Source organism: Lipotes vexillifer, unplaced genomic scaffold (assembly GCF_000442215.2).
Source record: "Lipotes vexillifer unplaced genomic scaffold, Lipotes_vexillifer_v1.1 scaffold1387, whole genome shotgun sequence".
In the NCBI taxonomy this organism is placed as follows: Eukaryota; Metazoa; Chordata; class Mammalia; order Artiodactyla; family Lipotidae; genus Lipotes; species Lipotes vexillifer.
In genome coordinates, this window is record NW_006790426.1 from 532,237 (window position 1) to 541,481 (window position 9,245).

The 9,245-nt window shown below is 42.2% G+C and overlaps 1 protein-coding gene across 2 annotated transcripts in view; it reads left to right on the plus strand.

Annotated features, from left to right (window-relative positions):
• GRM7 (glutamate metabotropic receptor 7) overlaps nt 1-9,245 on the plus strand; it is a 585,198-nt gene that overhangs the window by 521,564 nt on the left and 54,389 nt on the right. The gene's annotated exons all lie outside the window — the stretch shown is intronic.

Below are 9,245 nucleotides of genomic sequence, written 5' to 3' on the forward strand. Positions count from 1 at the left end.
CGTCCGGAGCCTGTGCTCTGCAACGGGAGAGGCCACAACAGTGAGAGGCCCGCGTACCACAAAAAAAAAAAAAAAAAAAAAAAAAGGAACACGCTGTCTTTTTATAAGAATCTGACATTGTCTTCGGGTCAATGACACTCTTGGGTCCAGTTTCAATGAACACTTTACAAGCCCTACTTGAAACACACTGACTATTCCCAAGAAATGCCAAGACTGTCTCTTTCTTTTAGCCATTAATTTGACATCAGTATTTTCATTTGATTCCTGTCTTTTTCTGTTCACAAGAACTATAAAGGTGACCTTAAATGTTGGCAAGATTAGACAGCTTTGCATTTCTATAAGTGGAATATTTCAAATGACAACTTTAGAAATGGAATACGTTAAGTTCAGACTTTTCTTTTTAATGCCCTGGTTTACTTGCAAAGTAATACAGAACATCATCATTTATTACCTAATGTATTCCCCAGTGAGGTACAAGCCAGTATTTTCACATTATACAACAGATTCTGACACTGCCTCCTACAAAATGCTGTTAGGTTCAGTCTTGAAGAATACGGCCAAGGATTCCAGGGGATCCAATGGTATCTGGCGGAAGTGTGCCTCTCCAGGCTAACAGTGGGGAAAATGCTTTGCCTTTGTATGCTGAATCACTACAAGACAGAAACCCGACACTGGGGCTCTTGAACCAGGAGGAACGGTAAATAACCTTTTAGATAATACAAGAGAACAAATAGTGCCAGCATTGGCTATATAAAAGAGTAAAACCCCTACCTTGTAGTTGGAAGAGGAAAAAAATGTTAAAATCAAAACTGAGGGATCACAGGGCTAGTATGTATCCAGACAAATCAGAAGTGACTGCCTGGAAGAATTAGCTATTAGGATGGCACGCAGCTCGTTAGGATGGCGAGGGGAGCAAAACCCTGCACTTCCCAAGGATGTGGTCAACTGGAGTCACAGCATCTCTCTGATGACGCTATGTGGGAATAGACACAGCATCAGGTTTCTGGTCAGGAGAGCAAAGAACTGAGATGTAGGTGATTTCAAGCATGACATAATCACTTATCTCACGCTCCAGAAACTGATTTGCATTCACCTGGAGTGCGTGTCTTATGTCCCTCCAAATAAATAATGTAATTGTGTGTAGACTTAACATCATGTCTGCCTGGAGATACTAAATGAGAAAAATGAAACACAGTCAAGCTAGGTCTTGTCCAATAATTATCTAGTTGCCTTCATTATTTATAATTGCATGCCAGACGCCTGTCCACAGAGTTGTGTCCCATAATATTTGGTCTGTGTGTATTTCTTTATGTATACTGTCTATCATCTATCTATACATTACCTATTCAAAGAAAACAGGTTTTAAATAGAATAGCCTGAAAACTCTCTACAGAAATGGGGCCATCTACTCTAATAAAGCCTGAGCGTGCCACCGGGCACTCTGCTATCTTTTAATTTTCAAAACGGTGAGAAGGTCTCTGTGGTAGGGGTAGAATGAGAAGGGTTTTATATCAGACACTCTGGTAACAAATTCCTAGGGTTTGAATTTCGACTCTGTCGCTTGCCAGAAGTGAAGAAACTTGCACGTTACCAACCAACAATCCAAGGCCAAGTCTGAAACCACTTCTAACAAGAAACACCTTGTTTTTCCAACACCATCCTTCTAGAAGATCCAAGTATCCTCCCCCCGCAAAAAAAATCCCAGTATTTTTCCTCATCACTACACCGAATCCTTTCACCATCACGCGTTATTTCATAACTAAGCAAAAGCCTTCAGTATGTTGACCCTCTGGACGACTAAAGAAGTCCCATTGCAAACACCCTGCCTCACTTCCAGCCATGTATCGTTATTATTTCTCAGAGATATGGTGACTCTAATTAGGAAGCAAGGGGTGCAGGTGGTAAGGATCGCAAACACTGGTCTTACCTGCCAAGAGCTTCCATTTCAACTTAGACATGTGAATGTTTCAAACATTTGTCAGATAATGATGTACCCTTCCTCTTTACTCTGACTATATCAGACGCATTTTTCATTTTTATTGTACACACTTTGCAATGTCATGAGAACTATGAAACTCCTCCCATCTTTACCAAAAGACTCCGCTAAAGCTTTCTTGTCCCACTTACCAATGGTCACTTGGGAATGCACATAACAGGTTACTTCTCATAAAACAGTCAATGACAGATAAAACAGGGGTTTGGGTATACTTTCAAACAAAACAGAAAGCAAACTCAGCGAGATGGCTTTCCCTAAAGCAGGTCGTTATTCGGTGGATTCCATAAGAAAGACGATCATTTCAAAATGTATTAAAATTATAGGAAAAAGAACAGCAGAGTGAATAAGGCATTTTACGTTACAGCCAACAGATCAATCAGTGATAATAACACCCTGGGTTGAGTGGTTTCTACATGCTGGGCAGCCTCCTGTGTATTTTACTATGGTCCAATTTGATCCCAGCAACCTTACAAGATGTCTATTGTTATAATCTCCACTCTAGAAATGAGGAAACAGAGGCACACAAATAATAGCAAAATAATAACGATGATGATGGTAACTAACACGCTACAAATAATAGCTTTTCTGAAAACAACTGTGAATGCCAAGGCTATTTCTCACATCTAATACTTGCTTCAAGGCTAGAACTTCTGTGCAAGCAGAATTTAATAAGTGCACACTTTGTGGCAGACGTTGGATCTATTATCCAGTCAGTTCTGCGGTAATGTGACATGGATGTTCTTAAAACTCACCACGCTAAGCAAAATTGTGCAATAAAAAGAACTAGACTCACGGGAGAAACTGGGTTAAGGATGTAACACGCAAAAACATCATCAGTGACATTAGAAAAGAAAGGAATCTCATAAAAATGGTGGCATCGTTTCTACACCTGTTCAATGGCTAAGAAACGCGTAAATATTGTAATACGTCTGTCACTTTACCTTTATAAAAACAGGACCTAAAGTCTGCACCTGGAAGCAAGTGCCAGAAGTGTTGCTGCTTGTGACCTATCGTGAAACTGTGGAGGGGGAGTCGGGCAGATATTTGAGGGCGGGGTGTGCGTGTGTTTTGTGTATCCCACAAGGCTGGGTTTGGCCGGATGCAGTTGGCTGTGCTCACCTGGTGTTTCTTGCAGAAGAAATCACACATTTGTGAACTTCGTGTTATCCTCAAATCGTTCCCTAATATATCGATCTCATCAGGATGAATTTGCATTTTAAAGCATGCATTACAGCACAACTGACTGTATTCTTCAGACCAGGTTAAGTGCTATTTGGGGCTGTACCTCATCAAAGGGGCCAACCGGGCAACCGTCCTGACTGGGGACGTGGGGATGCTTTATGTAGAAGGAATCTTTGGATTGAACATCAAATGCAAAGAGGCTGTCAGAGGCAGAACAGGTGAGCAGAGGACATGCCAAGGGGAGAAGAAAGCAGGGGCCAGTAGACACTGTGAGAAAAAGGATGCGATGTGCAGTTACTACATTACGCATTACCTGATTCTAGATTGTGTTCCTTCTGCCACTACAATGTGGCTCCCTGCTGGCAGGGAGAATGCCCTATCACCATCACAATGGTCTGTGAGGCCACTTGGTAGTACAGTGAGCCCTCTATACCCACGGGTTCCACAACCATGGATTCAACCAACTGAGGATGAAAAATATTTGGAAGAAAATGTTTCCATAAAGCTCCAAAAAGGCAAACTTGAATTTTCAGCAGGCTGGCAACTATTTACACAACATTTACATGGTATTTACAACTATTTACATACACTTTACATTGCATTAGGCATCAATTAATCCAGAGATGATTTACAGTATATGAAGATGTGCACGGGTTACATGCATACACTACATCATGTTATACACGGGACTTGGGCATCCTTAGGTTTTGGTATCCTCAGGGGGTCCTGGAACCAGTCCCTCATGGATACTGATGGATGACTGCATCTCACTGAAAATGGCAACCTGATAAGTGGACGAATGCACCAATAGTGGAAAAGCAAGGTCTCTCTCACATAGCCTATCTGGCAAATACAGGTCACAGTGAATTTACAGCATGTGGTCATTAACAGCTTGCCCTGGAATCTATCAAAATAGTCTTCAGTTAAACTGATTCTGAAACTTACACAGAAGAGATGGCAAGTTCCAAAGTTCACTCAAGAGCACTATAGAGTTTTCAACTTTCTCAGTATCTTAGCAATCAAAACTTACCGAAGAACTCAACGAACGCTAAATGCTATACCGATTTCTAAAGCAACAGCGGCATCTCACGGTACGCACTCCCATTTACCTGACAATGAACTTTTAGGCCAAGGCGAGAAAGTGCGCAGGGCAGATTCAGCTGGGCTTTGCCTGACGCTGCATTAAGGACAAAGCTGTGTCTTTTAACAGTATACGTGCTGGTACACGTCAATCAGACAAGACATGAATAGGCCTGGATTTTTAGAAACTACTTTCTAGTTAATAAATAAGACCTATATCGAAAGTTTAAAATATATGGCAGCAGTTACTAAGGAAGACTTATCTGGAGATCTATACCCCAGCATCCTAATATAAATATTAGGCAGAATATAATATTAGCAGCTCACATCTCATGGGTGCTTGTTTCACAGGTGTTCTGCTAAGCACTTTTTTAAAAAAATAAATTCATTTATTTATTTTATTTAGTTATTTTTGGCTGCGTTGGGTCTTCGTTGCTGCACGCGGGTTGTCTCTAGTTGCGGTGAGCGGGGGCTACTCTTCACTGCGGTACGCGGGTTTCTCATTGCGGTGGCTTCTCTTGTTGCAGAGCACGGGCTCTAGGAGCCTGGGCTTCAGTAGTTGTGCCACGAGGGCTCAGTAGCTGTGGCTCGCGGGCTCTAGAGCACAGGCTCAGTAGTTGTGGCGCACGGGCTTAGCTGCTCCGCGGCATGTGGGGTCTTCCCCGGACCAGGGTTCGAACCCGTGTCCCCTGCATTTGCAAGAGGATTCTTAACCACTGCGCCACCAGGGAAGTCTCAGCACTTTTTATATATTAATGAATTAGATCTTCAAAGCCACCATTTGAAAACTGAACTGTTATTATCTTCCTTTTACAAGTAAGGAAACTGAGAGACAGAATGGTTACAGCCAAGGATTCCGTGCATCAGATTTTAAGAAAACTGCTGTTCTAGAGTATCGTGTAGAACACTTCGCCGGGGACTTCCCTGGTGGCGCGGTGGTTAAGAATCTGACTGCCAGTGAAGGGGACACGGGTTCGACCCCTGGTCCGGGAAGATCCCACGTTCCGCGGAGCAACTAAGCCTGTGCACCACAACTACTGAGCCTGAGCTCTAGAGCCCACGAGCCACAACTACTGAGCCCGTGTGCCACAACTACTGAAGCCCACGCCTAGAGCCCGTGCTCAACAAGAGAAGCCACCGCAATGAGAAGCCTGCACACCACAACAGAGTAGCCCCTGCTCGCCACAACCAGAGAAGAACCCATGCACAACAACAAAGATCCAACACAGCCAAAAATTAAAAAAATTAATAACAATAATTTAAAAAACACTTTGCCGCCTTGACTCTGAATCCCTTGCCTGGATGTTCCTTAGTTATATATGCTGGATTACACATGGGCCTTGGTAGAAAAGCCACATTCAACCAAGGAATAGAAACCGGATTCTGGAAATTTATTTAACTTGATGATAAAATTAAGGCTTAAGTGTCCAAACACGTGGACATCGCAAGGCAGTCAGCATGCTTCCCACAAGCCTAAGCCATCGAGGATTGACTGTGGTCGGGGAGACTTTTCTCCACTGGGGATGAGCCTCAGACAGCCAGACAGGATGAGGTCAGTCCTAGGGAGAGGTTTGATCTCAGCTATGCGTGCCAGAACCCCTGTGCTCTGATAAAAGGGATCAGTAATGCTCACCAACACCTTCCCATCTCTGAAGAAATTATAAGGAGGATAAAGTAAAATGGTGTACAATACCCCAAATCAAACAGGGTAATTTTACAATACACAATGTTCATTTTACAATAAGCACTGGGTAAAACAGGAATAGCCTTCAGACAAAAAATAAATATGTTGCAATTTGCTAAAAAAATTGTACTAAAGGGGCTGCTGGGATGAAAACTCAGAGTCAAAAGGTGAGCGTCCCACCAAAGGCCAAAAAAAGAGTGACTTAGCTCCCTTCCTGGGGCTGAGTGGGCTTGTATCCCTGTGAATCAATACCTCTGGGTTCTCTGCAGACTCTAGCCTTCCTATCTACCCATATAACTTATTTAAAAATACTTTCATAGTACTTACTACACTCTGGGTCCTGTCCTAAGCACTTTACAAATAGTAACTCATTCAGTCACCAAGATAACATCATGAGGTAGGGACTAATGTTATCCCCATTTACAGATGTGGAAGCTAAGGCAGAGAGAGGTGAAGTAATTCGTCCAAGGTCACAAAACAAGTAAATGGGAACTGAACTCAGACTAGCTTTAGATTCCTCATTCTTAACCACTCTGCAATGTATAGAGGGTTTGGGGGCATAGGAATTTGGTCAATGACGTTCCTTTTGGTTTTCATAGATTTCGGAAGTGTCACCAGAAATTATAAAAATTTCGAAACAAGTATCAAAGTCTTGACGGACTCTAGCCTGAAAATGACGAAATTAAACCCTCCATAAAACAAACAGCATCGCTTTTGAAGTCTTAAATTGCTAAGTAGTCTTTGTTGAGAAAAAGCATGTATGTATACACACACAGGCACAAACAAACTTTTACATATGTACATAAGCATATGTAAGTTACAGTTAAATATAAATCATAAACTCAACACAAACAAGCTATGGATGGTTTCTTCAACTGCAAAATTTGCTTTTGAGTGGAGAAAGAGAAACAAAGCTTAAGATCCCATGGGTTAGTTTATAACCCTTTGTTTCTTGGACTGGCTGATTCATGGTTTGCAAAGCCCTCGTTAGTAGGATGACGGCAATGACCATGAGGGAAGGAAGTGACATTGCCTAGGTTCATAAAGCTCTGTTCTATGGTTAAGACTTTCTTGGATAGGGTAAGGCAGCAGAGCAGAATGCAGTTGAAGGTCTAAAGGTACTCTCACAGGAAAAGATGAACTGTAAAACACGGTCTAACTCACAACCAAAGCAGCCACATAGCACAGGGAGATCAGCGCGGTGCTTTGTGACCACCTAGAGAGGTGGGATAGGGAGGGTGGGAGGGAGGCGCAAGAGGGAGGGGATATGGGGATATATGTGTATGTATAGCTGATTCACTTTGTTACAAAGCAGAAACTAACACACCACTGTAAGGCCATTATGCTCCAATAAAGATGTTAAAAAAAAAGGATCATTAATTCAATATTGTCTTGTCTTTATATTTTACATTTACTATGTATTATATATACAGTTAGCGGCTGGCAGCTCCCTTAAACATTCAGAGACATGCCCGTTCAAATTAACGTTTGCTGGATAACAGTATTCCTTCCAGAAGAGATGGCAAAGTCTCTTTTAATTTCTTCTCCAGAGCCTCAGATTGAAGAAATAAGATCAGAAATGGCCAGGCAGCTCATAGGTCTGATGCCAATTCTTGTATATTTAGAGAAAGGCTGTCTGACCATAGACTCATCAGTAGGAAGAACGTGCCCCTTATATCACTGCATGATCATTAAGTGCCTACCCTTTGCCAGCACTGCAGACACAATGACACACTACATACACAAGATTGCTGCCTTTGTGGAACCTGTGGCTTAGTTGGGGAGTTGGGCAGTCAAACAATCAGGGTAGTGGGCAGATGATTACAAATGGAGAGCCGTAATCAAAAAAACCCCAAAAACCAAAAGAAAAAAAAAAGAAATGTTTTGAGTGCCTGTAGGTAAAGAAGCTGGCCGAGACTTGAGGCTGTGGGGTAGGGCAGACTGGGATGGATGTTCTAAGAAGCAGAGGAGGAACATTCCATACAGAAGGAGACAAGAATAAAGGAAAATCACATGCATGCATGTAGAAAGGTCTGTGGTTGGATGAACCCAGCATCTTCAAGACCTGAAGGAGTGCCACATGGGTGGTGTCCTAGGGAGAGAGGTTGGGGAGAGTGGTGGGCAATTAGTCTGAAAGATGAGGCAGGGGGAAGGCCACGTGCGACCTTGCAGAATCTATTAAGGATGGGGATTTTATCCTCAGATACAAGGGAAGACACAGTTGTGGAAAACCATGATCAAACACATTGTAACGAGGCTAGGTTTTCCACTGATGTAAAAGGCCAGGGGAGCTAGTCACGTGGGCTTTCTTTTGTTTTAATGTACTTGAAATTTATTTATTCATTCACCTATCTACCCGTTTGTTTATTCATTTATTTTCAGCTTTAGTCAGGTATGATTGATGACTACAAATTGCATATATTTAGGTTATATAACATAATTTTCTAAGGTGTGCAATGTAGACAATGTGTACAATTGTGAAATGATGACCCCACAATCAAGTTAATGAACACATCCATCACCTCACATTGAATCTAGGCTTTAGAAGTCATGCAAAACACAAACATGTCTAAATGAATGACGGGCTATGGATCATGACAGGGCACGTCATAAATGCAACTGGACCAAGACGAGTTGTCTGTAGCTACTGATCTTACCGTTCCCCACCCCCTTCAACCTTCATCTTTTCCAATTTAGGCAAGACCATGATTTAATACATTGAACAGTAAGTGAATGGGTTGCTCTACTGATTTCTCAAGGAAGCAAAAAGGATACAAGGACAGCTATGGGGGCACCATCTGAACTACACGTAACGCATGTCAGAATGAGGCTTTGTAGCCTTTTAGCGACTGTCAATGTATGGAGACCAGACAAGCCAACATCACTACATCTTGGCCCTTGCCACTGGTGTTTTGTAAATCACCACGAAGCGAGAAGGGCTTACTTTCCAGGGAAACTCAACTCACTACTATGTAGGTATGGTGAAGGTGAACCCTTTCTTAAAAACATGCAGAAAGATAGAAATACTGACATAATGACTTTTCAAATAAGGCCCCAGAGTTATCTATGTAGCAAGAGATCATGTAATGTTAATTGTTTTGTGAATGTATGAGGGGTAAAGAAACAACTACCCCTTACTCAAGGTTGCAAATATGATCTTCATGGTTTCCTATCCAGCTGCCATTCTGAGTAAAGGGACTTCAAGTCTGACTCAAGGTCGACCCTGAACTTGAATGAAGAATACTTCACCAGGACAGGCCTGCACATGGATTCCCCCAATGATTTTCAATCAATGGAAAAAAA